The following is a 14,927-nucleotide window of genomic DNA, read 5'->3' on the forward strand; positions in this document are numbered from 1 at the left end:
TCTCCCTCCCTCCCACCCTCCCTATCCCACCCCTCCAGGCAGTCACAAAGCACAGATCTGATCTCCCTGTGCTATGCGGCTGCTTCCCACTATCTACCTTACGTTTGGTAGTGTATACATGTCCATGCCTCTCTTTCGCTTTCCCACAGCTTACCCTTCCCCCTCCCCATATCCTCAAGTCCATTCTCAAGTAGGTCTGTGTCTTTATTCCTGTTTTACCCCTAGGTTCTTCATGACACTTTTTTTCCTTAAATTCCGTATATATGTGTTAGCATACGGTATTTGTCTTTCTCTTTCTGACTTACTTCACTCTGTATGACAGACTCTAGGTCTATCCACCTCATTACAAATAGCTCAATTTCATTTCTTTTTATGGCTGAGTAATATTCCATTGTATATATGTGCCACATCTTCTTTACCCATTCATCCGATGATGGACACTTAGGTTGTTTCCATCTCCAGGCTATTGTAAATAGAACTGCAATGAACATTTTGGTACATGTCTCTTTTTGAATTATGGTTTTCTCAGGGTATATGCCCAGTAGTGGGATTGCTGGGTCGTATGGTAGTTCTATTTTTAGTTTTTTAAGGAACCTCCATACTGTTCTCCATAGTGGCTGTACCAATTCACATTCCCACCAGCAGTGCAAGACTGTTCCCTTTTCTCCACACCCTCTCCAGCATTTATTGTTTCTAGATTTTTTGATGATGCCATTCTGACTGGTGTGAGATTATATCTCATTGTAGTTTTGATTTGCATTTCTCTAATGATTAATGATGTTGAGCATTCTTTCATGTGTTTGTTGGCAATCTGTATATCTTCTTTGGAGAAATGTCTATTTAGGTCTTCTGCCCATTTTTGGATTGGGTTGTTTGTTTTTTTAATATTGAGCTGCATGAGCTGCTTATAAATTTTGGAGATTAATCCTTTGTCAGTTGCTTCATTTGCAAATATTTTCTCCCATTCTGAGGGTTGTCTTTTGGTCTTGTTTATGGTTTCCTTTGCTGTGCAAAAGCTTTGAAGTTTCATTAGGTCCCATTTATTTATTTTTGTTTTTATTTCCATTTCTCTAGGAGGTGGGTCAGAAAGGATCTTGCTGTGATTTATGTCATAGAGTGTTCTGCCTATGTTTTCCTCTAAGAGTTTGATAGTGTCTGGCCTTACATATAGGTCTTAATCCATTTTGAGCTTATTTTTGTGTATGGTGTTAGGGAGTGATCTAATCTCATACTTTTACATGTCCCTGTCCAGTTTTCCCAGCACCACTTATTGAAGAGGCTGTACTTTCTCCACTGTACATTCCTGCCTCCTTTATCAAAGATAAGGTGACCATATGTGCATTGGTTTATCTCTGGGCTTTCTATCCTGTTCCATTGATCTATCTTTCTGTTTTTGTGCCAGTACCATACTGTCTTGATTACTGTAGTATAGTCTGTAGATTATTTGTAGTATAGTCTGAAGTCAGGGAGCCTGATTCCTCCAGCTCTGTTTTTCGTTCTCCAGATTGCTTTGGCTATTCGGGGTCTTTTGTGTTTCCATACAAATTGTGAAATTTTTTGTTCTAGTTCTGTGAAAAATGCCAGTGGTAGTTGGATAGGGATTGCATTGAATCTGTAGATTGCTTTGGGTAGTAGAGTCATTTTCACAATGTTGATTCTTCCAGTTCAAGAACATGGTATACCTCGGGCAGGCAGATTCTTAACCACTGCACCACCAGGGAAGTCCCACCCTTCTTGTCTTTATTCAGAGGAAAACAGGCCAGCCAGTGTCTGCGCCCAGAGGCTAGGCCTTCCGGAAGTGAGCAGGACAGCAAGTGGTCCACACTTCCATTTTTGCTTCTGAATGGAGAGAGCCCTGCACAGCAGGCAAACCCCGGCAAATGTCAGCTGACAAGAGGCATCAGGATTAGGACCTGGCCCCTTGATGCAGTGGTAAGAGGACTTTTCCTTTCTTGGGAAGCAGCTTGGAAAATTCCAACCAGCATGACTTTCTCCAAGGCCCACTGATGGGGCCTGGGGTAAGGTAAGCAATTCAAAGCCTGGTTCTACCCATTTCCATCTGGGCAACACTGAGCGACTACACTCCATTCCTGAGTAATGCTTAGAAACCGCCCCACGTGTCCACCCTCCTCTGACCAACGGGTCACCCACAGACTCAGCCTAAATATCCCTCCTCGAAACGTGCAGTAATCCCTCACTTCCTCCTTAGTCCTCCCTGGGTGCTCTGGGCATCAGGCCACTGGGCCATCTGAGTCTTCAGACTCCGTGGGAAAACATTTCATCCATACCCTGGAAGCAAAGATGGACTTATATCCATGGGCCACCTTGTCAACACCTGGCCCGCTTCTGGACAGCTGAGCCCCACCAAGACCCTTCTAGGCATAGTGTATGCTATGCTATGCTAGGCAGAGCATTTCCATTTTCTGCATTTTTAAAGTAAAATTTACAGTGAAAACCACAAATCGTAAGTGTGCATTTGAATGAGTCTTCACATATGCAAACACCCATACAACCCACATCCCTACCAAGATATAAAACACTTCTACCACCCCAGAAAGTTCCCTCACCACCCCTTTCTCTCCTCTGCCATGTGTGCCTTCCCCATCACACTGTTAGCTCCTCCAGCCCAGGGACCATATCAGGTCATCCTTGTGACCCCAGCACCCAGCAGAGCATTCAGCAGGTAAGAGACACTCCAAAAAAAATATATATATATATATTTTTTACTTAATTAACAGAGAGCAAAATCCTCAAATTCTAGCAATGCCCTAGACTCTGTCACCTTGTGAAAGTCACTTAAACCTTCTGAACCACAGGTTCCTCACGTGTGAAGCAAGGACAATTACCCCAGCCCTCTTACATTGAGGGATTGTGCGGATCCGATGAGATGACCTATGGGAGCCTCTTTGAAAAGAATAAAGGCCTAGACACGTGCAGGCTGCCATTACCATTATTATTAATAAACTCCTACTTCTAAAACAAACATCTGGCTGAAATAAACCAGGAGAGGAAGGCATCGGAGTCTGACTTCCAGGCTTTGGCTACTTGGGCTCTGGCCAAGGTCTGCAGCCGCCCAAGATGGCCAGCTTTCTGGTTCTGTGCCCATAGACCCAGGCTATGGACTGATTTCTGGGGCTAAGAATTTCCTGAAATTGCAAAGGATTCTCCCTAAGTGAGTTCCCAACCTGGCTTCTCTAACTACCCTGCCACATGGTCCTCTCTGAGCCTGCTTCCCATCTGTAAAATGCAGCACTAGACGAGGAGTCCCTTCTGGCTCCTTTGACTCCAATCCAGAGGGGCAGATCAGGCTGACCTGTTGCATTTCCTCAGCCTGGGCGGGGCGGGACAGTGGCGGGATGGCAGGGATCTGTTGCAATACCTGAAAATTCCAACATCACAGCTCCCCCAGAATATTCCTTTGAAGGCACTAACTCAGGATGCTGCTAGTCTTTTTTTTTTTTAATGAATTTATTTTATTTATTTTTGGCTCCATTGGGTCTTCGTAGCTGTGCGCAGGCTTTCTCTAGTTGCGGCAAGCAGGGGCTGCTCTTTGTTGCAGTGCAAGGGCTTCTCATTGCGGTGGCTTCTCTTGTTGTGGAGCATGGGCTCTAGGTGTGTGGGCTTCAGTAGTTGTGGCTCGCGGGCTCTAGAGCACAGGCTCAGTAGTTGTGGCGCACGGGCTTTGTTGCTCTGCGGCATGTGGAATCTTCCCGGACCAAGGCTCGAACCCATGTCCCCTGCATTGGCAGGTGGATTCTTAACCACTGCTCCACCAGGAGAGCGCACTGCTAGGCTTTAAATTTGATCTGCAGTGAATTTTTCTAGATCATTTCAGCTTCTCTGAGGAAGAGCTGGGGGTCTGGATGGCCATATTTTCTGAATAAAGCTCATGATTAGAAAGTTTCTTTTCAATCACTGCTGGGTGCTCAGAGGCGTCCTGGACGGTGACACCCCAGAATTCCTTGGTGACCTGTTGGGAAAATAGGACTGTCCAGTACAGCATGAATGAGCGGGCCAGGAGAAGCTCTGGTGGAGCACTGTGGTGGCGGGGAGGGTACCGAGAGACTGGGGCAGGAGGGACTGGTCCCCAGGGAGGACGCAAGAGGACATGTTTACCCCCTCAAGGCCAGGGTCACATTGGTCCTCACGCCATTGTACGTTCATGATGAGAGCCAACATTCTTTTGAGTGTTGGCACTCTATGCCAGGCACTGTCCTTCATATGATTTTCTCATTTAATCCTCCCATTTGCCCTCTAAAGTAGATCCTCTTATTGTCCTCATTTTACAGATGAGAAAATGGAGGCCAAGTGGGGTCAACATAACGTGCTCCGGGACTCCCTTAGTAAATGCAGAGCAAGGTGGTAGGACCCCCCGCCTCCCCGCCAACTATCACTGCACATCACTGCTCTCCCTTCTCCTCTCCCAAGGCCCATCCTGCTCTCGGCGTTGAACGCTAGTGCCAGCTCTGAGTCCTTCACACATAAGGGGCTACCCCTGCTCATCCTTAAATCTGGGATTTAAAATTTAAAAAGAAAAAGTTTTATTTATAAAAATAGTACAGAGTACTGATACATGCTACAACCTGAATTTTTAAAATACCGTGCTAAGTGAAAGAAGCCAGACACAGAGGACCACATATCATATGATTTCATTTATATGAAATGTCCAGAATAGGCAAATCTGTAGAAACAGGATGTAGATTAGTGGTTGCCTAGGGTCCGAGGGGATGAGGACTTTAGGGAGTGACTGCTAATCAGGACAGGTTTCTTTTGGGGGTGATGAAAATGTTCTCAAATTAGTTTGTGGTGACAACTGCGCAACTGAGAAAATACTAAAAAACACTGAATTGCACATTCAATAAGGCTGTCAACAAATGAAAGGGCTCTGTAACCTATAAATGGTTAAGGCCTGGCTCGACCCATTTGCACCCCACTTAAAAAAATTGTATAGAGAGGTTCCACGGACCTACGACCCAGCTTCTCCTAATGGGACATCCTACTTAACTACAGTAAGTGTAACTTCCCCTTTAAAGTGTGGCTCCTGAAGGCCCAGCACCTTTTCTCCAGTGCTTCAGAGTTCACATAACACCTCACCCATGCCCGGGGCTTTACCGTTTACAAAACACCCCCTCCACACACAGCCCCCACCCCCCAACTTGATCCTCAAAGCAAACCCGTGAGCCAGTGTCGCCCCATTTCTTGGTTTTCGTGGTCAGAAGAGTCCTCTTCTCTCCCTGGCCTCCTTCTGTAGGGTTGCTAAATTTGACAAATAAAAATGTTATCTGCGGGCTTCCCTGGTGGCGCAGTGGTTGGGAGTCCGCCTGCCGATGCAGGGGGACACGGGTTCGTGCCCCGGTCCGGGAGGATCCCGCATGCCGCGGAGCGGCTGTGCCCGTGAGCCATGGCCGCTGGGCCTGCGCGTCCGGAGCCTGTGCTCCGCGGCGGGAGAGGCCACAGCAGTGAGAGGCCCGCGTACCGCAAAAAAAAAAAAAAAAAAAAAAAAAAAGTTATCTGTCAGCTCTATAGGGTAATTACTTCTACTGTGTCCAGCCAGTCCTGGGCGGGTCTGGTCATCATTTTGAGACACCATTGATCGCAGACTCTTAAGAACTGAAAGGGCCCTGGACTGTCGCCTAGTCCAGCCTTGCCCAGCAGGCCTGGGCTGGGCCTCCCAGGCCAAGTCCTCACTCTGGCTTTCCCCACCTTCCTACCCGGCCAGAGCGCGCCCATCTTCGTGCCTCAGTTTAGCATCTAGCGTCTTGTCCTCCAGGCGCCGGCATACACATCGCGGGGGCGGCGGACCGGGGGAAGGGCCAGGGGGAGCTCGGCTGGAGTTGCGACACCACGCCATGTCTACTGTCCAGATCCAGGGCACGCGGGAAAAAGCAGGAATAAGGATGGTACCACGCCGGGCCTAGGTTGGACCCCCGACCTGCGGCCCCACCCAGGCCCGAACTACAAATCCCAGCAAGAGTGGGCCGCGGGGCGGGACCTCGGGAGCGGTGGCCTGCGATCCCTGCGCCAAGCCCGGGACCAGTGGGCCCTCGGGGGAGAGATCAGGAGGACAGAGACGCCACAGCGGACCTCGAAACACACTCACAGACACACAAACACACAGACACAAACGTGCACACCGGCCGCGTTTGTCCCTCCCCCACGAACTACAGATCCCAGCAGGCAGTGGGTGCGGGGCGGGGCCTCGGGGAGGGTGGCGCTCACGACCGGAAGCCAGTGTCTGGCGAGGTGGGCTTACCAGTGCGGGGATGTGGGCTCCCCTGCTGTGGGCCCCCGTGCCTTCCCTCCCCGCAGCCTGGCTCCCCGACCCCGCACACACTGCTCCACCGTGGGGTCGCCGGCCCGAGCCCTTCTCAGCGATCCAGAGCCCCGCCCTCCCTACCAGGCTGGGACTGCCGGGGAAGGGGATGGCCGGTGGACGCTTGGGCCAGCTGCCTTGGAGGGACGCAGAGTCTGCCTCCTTTGACCCTCTCCTCCATCGCCTGGAGCGAACTCCCTTTTCCTGGAGCGAGGAGCAGCCCGGACCTTGAGGCAGGACTAAGCCTGTTGGGGTCTCTGTGTGGCCTGCAGGTCTCCTGGAGAAGCCCAGGGAAGGCCAGGGTCCTTCGAGTTCTGGGGTATAGGTCAGGATGTTCGGTCCACGCTGTCTGACCGCTCTCAGCTTCCTGCGCCCAGGCATCAGCTTTATATGGCAGAGCCAGATAACAGTGAGGGGCTGACAGGAAGTAATAAGCAGGGCACTCTCATTCAGTATGCTCGCTCTCAAAGTGCTCACACCTCAGCGTCAAGCGCCAGAACTCTTGTCCTAACTTCCCGGGTCGCGTAAGTATCCACTGAGACACTACAGCAGGGACTTACCCAAGCCCTTCAGTGCCAGTCAGGAGCTCAAGGGTCCAGCCTGTCTGGTGGGATGAGCAGTGCCGAGGCCCCACTTCACCCACCTTCCGGGGCCAGGGCAGTCTCTCTCCTGAAGCCTCTTCTCAGCTGATTTCTGGCTCCCAAGTGAGGATTCAGGTTACACCTGTATCGGGAGCAGTGACACCACAGTGGCCAGCAACACATTGGACTTTCTGTCTCCAACCCCATTTTCAGAGTTTACACTTTCTGATCTGGCCATATACTGCTGTGACCCTGATCATCAAGGTAGGTAGGAAAATACTTAGTTTATGACGGTGTAGCCACGACCCCATAATGTCAGTGAGAGTTTATTCTTCTGTAGTTGGGTGGAGACCAGCTGCTTCCTAGACATATTCCTAAATTTAATCTTGGAAAAATTAGAAACAACTCGAGAAAGGATATTCAAAGTAGAACGCCCAGATTCCCTTTGGTAACTGGAGTAGGGGTCATATGTACTGGTTAGGTGGTCGCTAAGGATGTCCATTGCTGCCTGGGAAGTTCTCAAAGGCTTGGTTTTCCAAGGATTTCTGTTAAGACTGAAAACAGTGGGGAAGGGTGGTTGGGGGGATAGATTGGGAGATTGGGATTGACATGTACACACTGGTATATATAAAATAGATAACCAACAAGGACCTACTGTAGAGCACAGGGAACTCTGCTCTATAGTCTGTAATAATCTAAATAGCAAAAGAATTTGAAAAGGAACAGATACATGTATATGTATAACTGAATCACTTTGCTGTACCTAAAACTAATACAACATTGCTAATCAACTATACTCCAATATTAAATTAAAATTAAAAAAAAAAAGACAAAGCAATTTTGCCCCTTTCCTGTTTGCCCATTTCTGTTCCTTAAAAGAACCTAATTACAGGAGTGAGTTCATTGAGCAATTGAAACGAACTCCTGACTTATGCTCTAACCTGTTGAGTCTTTTCCTAGATAAAAAGAACTAAGAATAAAGAATTAAGCAGTTAAAAAATGACTAACTCTCCGCAATTGCCCCTTTAGCAATCCTGCAGGCAGATCACGCAGGCAAGATCACACCTGAAGAGTCAGCCAGTCTGCACTCAATGGAGAATGATGCAGAACCCAGCCTCCTGCCTCGATGAGTCACTGAGATTCTTCCCCCTCATGTTTCCCGTTAAAAAATGTCATGGCTGAGCAGAATCTTTGGAGTTGGTCTCTGGACATGAATCCACCTTCTCCCCAGATTGCCCACTCTCCTGGTTAAAGCACCTTTCCTTTCTACTGACACTTGCCTCTCAAATTATTGGCTTCTGAATAGGGAGCAGCCAAACCTGGGTTCAGTAACGAGACAACCAGCTTTTTGTTAAGTAGCCCCTCTGTCCCTAGAGACGAGAGATAGTTACCATAGAAACTTGGAGACAGCCCTTGCCCCATCAGTGCACTCTTTATAAGAGCCCATTCTCTCCTGCATTCCAGGACTTAGCACCAGACTCTTGAATCAGTAAGAACCTGTGTGACTTGCCCAAGGGTATGCCAAAGCCATTTAATGCCTATCCCTGCTTCCAGAAGATCCAGCCAGCAGGGTGCAGTTAAAGTAACAGGGCAGTGTTATGAAGTCATGATAGAAAATGTGTCTAAGGGTAAGGTGCACCAAAAGTTGGGTTCTTTCCCCCTCAGGGCCTTGGGAGCAACTCAGGAACATACATATTCTATACTTGAAAGTACGTGCACCTCTGGTTACACATCCTGAGGCAACCGCAAGATTCCCATTTTGGCAGAGATAGCCTTAGCGCATGAATGCTTTCAATAAAAGTTTGTTTAAACTGGCATTTAAAAACCATAAACAAATTCATTGTTTTAGTAACACCTTCCACCTATAGTGGAATTATAGTTGAAGTTATCTTTAAGGTTTTGAATACTGTTTGTACATACTTTTCTAACCTTGCATTTGTGTAGGACTTCACAGATTTCTGCTGATTTTTTCTTGCACCGACAACTGGATGAAGCCCTTGTCGGTGGTCCTGCAAGCCACACCCTTTCCTCTGGCAGCCAGTCTAGGGGGGCGAGGGACAGGCCACCACGCTTCCTCTCACCACCAGGGGCCGCCCTTTGCAGTGGAACAACCGCTCAGGTCCGTAGAGCGGCAGGGATGACAGGGTGGGAGGCACTGAGGGCTTTGGTCTTGTGGACATAATCAGATGGCTCTGGCCCAAGGCCCAGCATCCATCTCCCGCTCTGGTCTCAGCTTTTCCGTTGGTAAAGGTGGGGAGGGTGATCTCAGGGCTCTCCACACCTGTCAAGGAAGGACGTGCAGATGAAGACACAGCCGTGAGTGGCAGCGCCAGGTCTCTCCTAGGGGGAAGGTAGAAGGCAGGCCAGTTGTCCATATTCTTTCTGCTCATCCGTCCTGAGAGAAAAGAACAAGGAAGCAACGGCAACAGGAGATGCCTGGCTCTCCGGATCTGAGCTGAAGAAGGAAGAAGCCTAAGCCTAAGCCTAAGCAGGGCCATACGACATATGGCGGGGGCGAGGGTGGGGCGGGGGATGGAGTGCAGGGAGAGTAGGGCCTCCCTCCTTCTTTCTCCCCCTCCACTCATTAAGGTAAATAGAGGAAAGGATCCAGTAAAGTGAGCGCAGGGTCAAAGGTACCCAGAGAAGAGTCCTTGGTAACCATTTGCATTTAGAGAAGCAGATAAACAGGGAAAGGGCCTCAGGACACTGTGCTCAGCCTAGGCACGGGGGTTAGCGTCCAGTGGCAGGAAAGGAGCAAGCCAAGGGCCTTTCAGAGGAGAGAGACAGAGGCTGTTTGGCAGGAGGCGGGGTCTTTGAGCAGGCGGTGAAGAATGAGTGAGGTTTGAATGTGCAGCTACAGCAAATATTTTTTGAGAGCCTGTTCTGTGCCAAGCTGTGGGCCGGGCACTTGGGGTTTGGCAGTGAACTGGACAGACACAGTTGCTACCCATTGAGAGCTCTTACAGCTGAGTGGGAGTCCACAGTCTAGCCCTGAAATGTATCCATAGATTTAATTACGGTGGGAGCCCAGAGAGTGTGTCGTGGACAGACTGCCCTGTGGTCTGGGACCCCTGCTGAGGGTGACTTCAGCTGTGGCCTGAAGGAAGAGGGAGGCAAGGGGCGGGAGTGTTCCTGCAGAAGAAAGGCAAGTGCACAGCCCCCAGGTAAGGAGACTGAGACTAGAAAGAGATGAACAGAGCCAGGTACGATTATAAGTGTTTGCAGCCATCCTGCCCCCATCTTACCCAGGCTTCCTGCTACTGGGACACCTGTTGGGTTCTCCCAAGGGCAGAATCTCAGCAGTGGGCTAATGCCTCAAGTTTAAAGACACCTAAAGGAGCTCTGGTGATCTGCAAGATAAGGAGTTGAGGTGGAGGGAGAGGGCTGGGGTCTGGGGGGGACAAGGTGCTTGCACCATCTGTGAAGATTGCCAGTTGCAGAGTCGATAAGAGTGGACTTTGGGGGGGTTGGTTAAAATTCTTAAAGTATAACATACATATAAGAGAGTCCTTTTTTCTTTCTTCTCTCTCTCTCTCTCTTTTTTTTTTTTTTTTTACTGTGTTTTGCTATACTTTTTTTTTTTTTTTGGCTGCATCACGTGGCTTGTAGGATTTTAGTTCCCCAACTAGGGATTGAACCCAGGCCCTCAGCAGTGAGAGTGCAGAGTCCTAACCACTGGACCACCAGGGAATTTCCGTGTTTTGCTATATTTCAGAGTGCTTTCTCTCTGTCATATTCTGTAAGGACAATAAATATCTAAATTCCTTCCACGTGAAATTTCCTTAAGTCAACAGAGTGCAGAATGGGCCACCTGGGCCTAGTCACGGTGGAACCACAGAGAGAGGGTGAGTGTGAGTGAGTCTGTGGGGAGAAAATGGAAGGGCCGGGGCTGGAGAGGTAGGTAGGGCTGATCTTACCAGGCAACAAGAAGCCTTTGTCTCCATTCAAGGAGCCATGGTGGGGAGGGCCACGCAAGGATTCCAGGCAGAGCTGCATCATGACCAAATCTGTTGTGAGCAAAAGTTCCCAAACAGGGAAGGGCCGGGTGTGTGGGACAGAGAAGGAGCACCGCAGGGTGGTGGAGCACCGCAGCAGGGGCAGAGGGGACCAGGGCAGTGCTGGCTTGTGCACTTTACCCTAGAGGCCAGGGAAAAACAGCCTCAGCCCCAACCCTAACCCTTGGCGAATCTGTAGAAATCTAGTGCACCGCCCCCCAGAAAAACACAAACCACACACCAAGTTTTGTATCTACTTTCAGAGAGATGGAAGGAGAGTCTGTCACAAACCGCTGAAGCTGCAGCAATCCATGATGGTGCACCGGGGGGGACAGGGGCCAGAGACCCCTCTTAGGAGGCTGGTCTGTGTGTCGTCCATCCTTCAGCCCTCCGTCACGTGTCACAGCTGCCACCAGAGTGAGCTGAGTCAGCAGGCCTGGGAGGGCAGCGGCGGGGGGCGGGGAGGAGAAGGGACCTCTGCCAGCTTGTGCTAAAGCAGCCCCAACATTGCCCTCCGCTCCTCAGCACTGGAGGACCCCTTCTCTCCCTCCTCTCAACCACCCTCCTTCAAGATGGTCCCCGACATTAACTTTAACCCATCACAGACTGTTCAGTTGGCCTCAGGCCCCTCCCTAGGAGCTTCTTGGGCCTCTGACTTGACTACTTGCTCAGGTCAAAAGAGCCTGAGGACTCATTCATTCTCCCTCACCCCCCGCAGGACCTGTTCTCCCCTCCCCACCCTCTGAGGCCCTAACTCATGGTCAGAAAGTTCTCCTCCCCTCTTCCTACCCCACCCCTGACACTTGCCCTGATGGATTCCCATTCTCCCCGGAGAAGAATCCTTGTCTTCACAGCATGCTTCTTTCTTTTTTTTTCCCCACTTTTCCCCCTACTTCCCTGGCTTAGGGGGCCTGGCTGTCCTGTGGTGGCCCCAGCCCCGCACCCCTGAACTCCCCTTGGCCCTGACCCCCACTCCCAGGGCCCCACCTTCTCCTAGGCTGTCCTCTTGGTGCTTCCTCATGGTTGACATCCAGGTCATCCCTCCTTCTTTCTCTTCTTTCCTTCTTCTTTTTATCTTTTAATCTGTACTGACTGATTTTTTTAAATTATAAAATTAATTAATGCTTGTCATATAAAAGGCCCAAGAGTATAGAAATGTAAAGCTATGATACTCATTTCTACCTGGTCCCACTTTCCCATGAGACACCTGTACCTGGCCTCACAGTTTGGGCTTCTTGGTATCCATGTGGTGATCCCACTGATGCTGTGTCTCTAAGTTAGATTTCTTCACTGAAAGTAAGAGAAACCAACCTCAGCTAGTTTAGGCAGGAAAATAATTTATTAAAAATATTCTGTAGCTCGCCACATCTCCAGGAGAACCAGAGAACCAGCCAGGAACAATGTCCCAAAGGCCACAGCCAAGCTGGCCTAGTGGAGGCACCTCTGGGCCAACACTACTGATCCTGGCCCTGGGTGGTACCACTGGGATCTCAGCCTCCCTGGCCTATGGAAACAGGATATAGCTGTCACCTCCTCTCTAGGGTGGATGCCTCTTTTTTTTTTTTTTTTTTTTAAATAAGAGACAGAGTCTCTTCATCTTTTTTTTCAAATAAAGTATTTTATTTTATTTTATTTTAGGCTGCTTTGGGTCTTCGTTGCTACGCACGGGCTTTCTCTACTTGTGGTGAGCGGGGGCCACTCTTTGTTGTGGTGCGCGGGCTTCTCATTGCGGTGGCTTCCCTTGTTGCGGAGCGCGGGCTCTAGGCGCGTGGGCTTCAGTAGTTGTGGCATGCAGGCTCAGTAGTTGTGGTGCATGGGCTTATTTGCTCTGTGGCACGTGGGATCTTCCCGAACCAGGGATCGAACCTGTGTCCCCTGCGTTGGCAGGCGGATTCTTAACCACTGCGCCACGAGGGAAGTCCCAGATGGATGCCTCTTGGTGCCTGCTTTGGATACAAAGCCCAGCATGGGGGCATCTGACTGGCAGAATGCCTGCACCCCAGCCATAAGGGAGGCTGGGAAGGCCTCATCTGGCTTCCGTGAATGGAGGCAAGGATTCATACGGTGGAAGTGACCCCAAACACAGGAAGTGCTCCACAGCCAGTGAGAATGGCAGACCTTCAGCCTCTAGGGGTCCAGCCACCACACCTCAGCATCCCCTGCTCCGCAGCCTGCACTCTCTCACCTCTGAGACCTCTGGCCACAGCCTGCTTACCTGTCCTCCATCAGGTCCTCAGAAATCACCCCCTCCTGTTCACAATGCTTCCCACGTCGCTCACACCGGGGACCCCAGCCAGCCTTGGCCACCTTCCCTGTCTGCTGGCAACAACTCCATGGACCGTGGCACCACCTACTCAGGAAGAGCTGATATTTACTGCACATGTGCTGTGTGTTTCATGTGTTTCATCTCATTCAACAGAAGTGCCTCCACCACAAGGAGTGCCTTGTTCCCACCCCCACTTACAGAGGGGGACACTGCAGCCCAGAGAGACTGAATGTCTCCTGGGGCCTCTCCATCACTCGGAGGGTCCCCTGGAGGGTAGGGTCTGTGTCATGTTTCTTCTCTGCTGGCCACCCCCATGTTCCCCGTGAGCTAAAGGCTGAGTGTGATTCTAAAGATGTCCTAGGAGTCGCATCTTCTCCGAATGTTTCCCTTAGAGCAGCGTTTCTCGAACTTGACTGATGATAAGATTGATCTAGGATGCTTGTTTAAAGTAATATAGATTCCCGCTTCCCTCCTGGAACAGCCCATTCTTAAGGTCTCAGGGAAGGGCTGGGAGTCTAAGACTTTTAACAAGCCCTCCAGTTGATTCTTGTGATCATGCAAGTGGGGGAACACTGCTCCAGAGAGCTGTTTGTTTTCTTAGGGTGGGTTTAGACTCTGTTGGGCCTGAAAACGATGGCCTGTTCTTACTGGACATCAGCAGCTGAGATCTGGAAAATGTGGAGAATCACCGTGTGCTATGGAAGGACCATAAAACTGGCACTCAGGTGCTGCCAGACAGTGGGGCATTGGAACCTTTGAAATGTAAGTTTCCAGTAATTCCATTTCTAGGAATTCATCCCGAGGGAATAGCTATGATTGTACAGAAAACAGTCCTGTGCCAAAGATGGAGAAAGAGGTTGTCCAAATCTCCCTGTGCCATCAGCAGGAAGCACGGTGCTACAGGGCTGGCTGCGGTGACACAAAGCTGCGAGGCAGCCTCCTTCCATCCCCTTCTCCCTGCTCTGCCCAGGCCAGTGCCCCCACCCAGAAGGCATGGATTCCACCCTCTGCCTGGGGCTCTTTCCCTCACCCAGACCCTGGCATTTGCCTATGCAAAGCCCTGAACGGAAGGAGGAGGTGGCTGAGGCAAGGGTAGTCTGGACTGGGAAACCCACTCAGTTTGGAGTTTGCAGCGGTGTGGTGTCTAGAGCATCTTGCTGACTTTGACAGCAGGTCCCCTTGGTGAGGGAAGTTGCCCCCTGCCTTATGGTCCAAATGTGGAACAAAGGTCAGCTGGGGAGTGGAGGTCGGGAGGAGACGCTTGTCCCTGACTCCAAGCCTGGATTCTTTCTTTGTTTTTCTTTGCAGAGTTTTTCCCATGACACCGAATGGGCCCCCCTTAAGCCACCCCAATGACTTTTCATAGCTTCTTTTCTTTTTTTTAAAATAAATTTATTTATTTTTGGCCGTATTGGGTCTTCGTTGCTGTGCGCGGTCTTTCTCTAGTTGCTGCGAGCGGGGGCTACTCTTCGTTGGGGTGTGCGGGCTTCTCATTGCGGTGGCTTCTCTTGTTGCGGAGCACGGGCTCTAGGCGCGTGGGCTTCAGTAGTTGTGACACGCGGGCTCAGTAGTTGTGGCTCACAGCTCTAGAGCACAGGCTCAGTAGCTGTGGCGCACGGGCTTAGTTGCTCCGTGGCATGTGGGATCTTCCCGGACCAGGGCTTGAACCCGTGTTCCCTGCACTGGCAGGTGGATTCTTAACCACTTTGCCACCAGGAAAGTCCCCATAGCTTCTTTTTTATTGAAATATTGTTGACTTACAATATTGTGTT

Source organism: Mesoplodon mirus, assembly GCF_964341445.2.
Source record: "Mesoplodon mirus genome assembly, chromosome: 14".
In the NCBI taxonomy this organism is placed as follows: Eukaryota; Metazoa; Chordata; class Mammalia; order Artiodactyla; family Ziphiidae; genus Mesoplodon; species Mesoplodon mirus.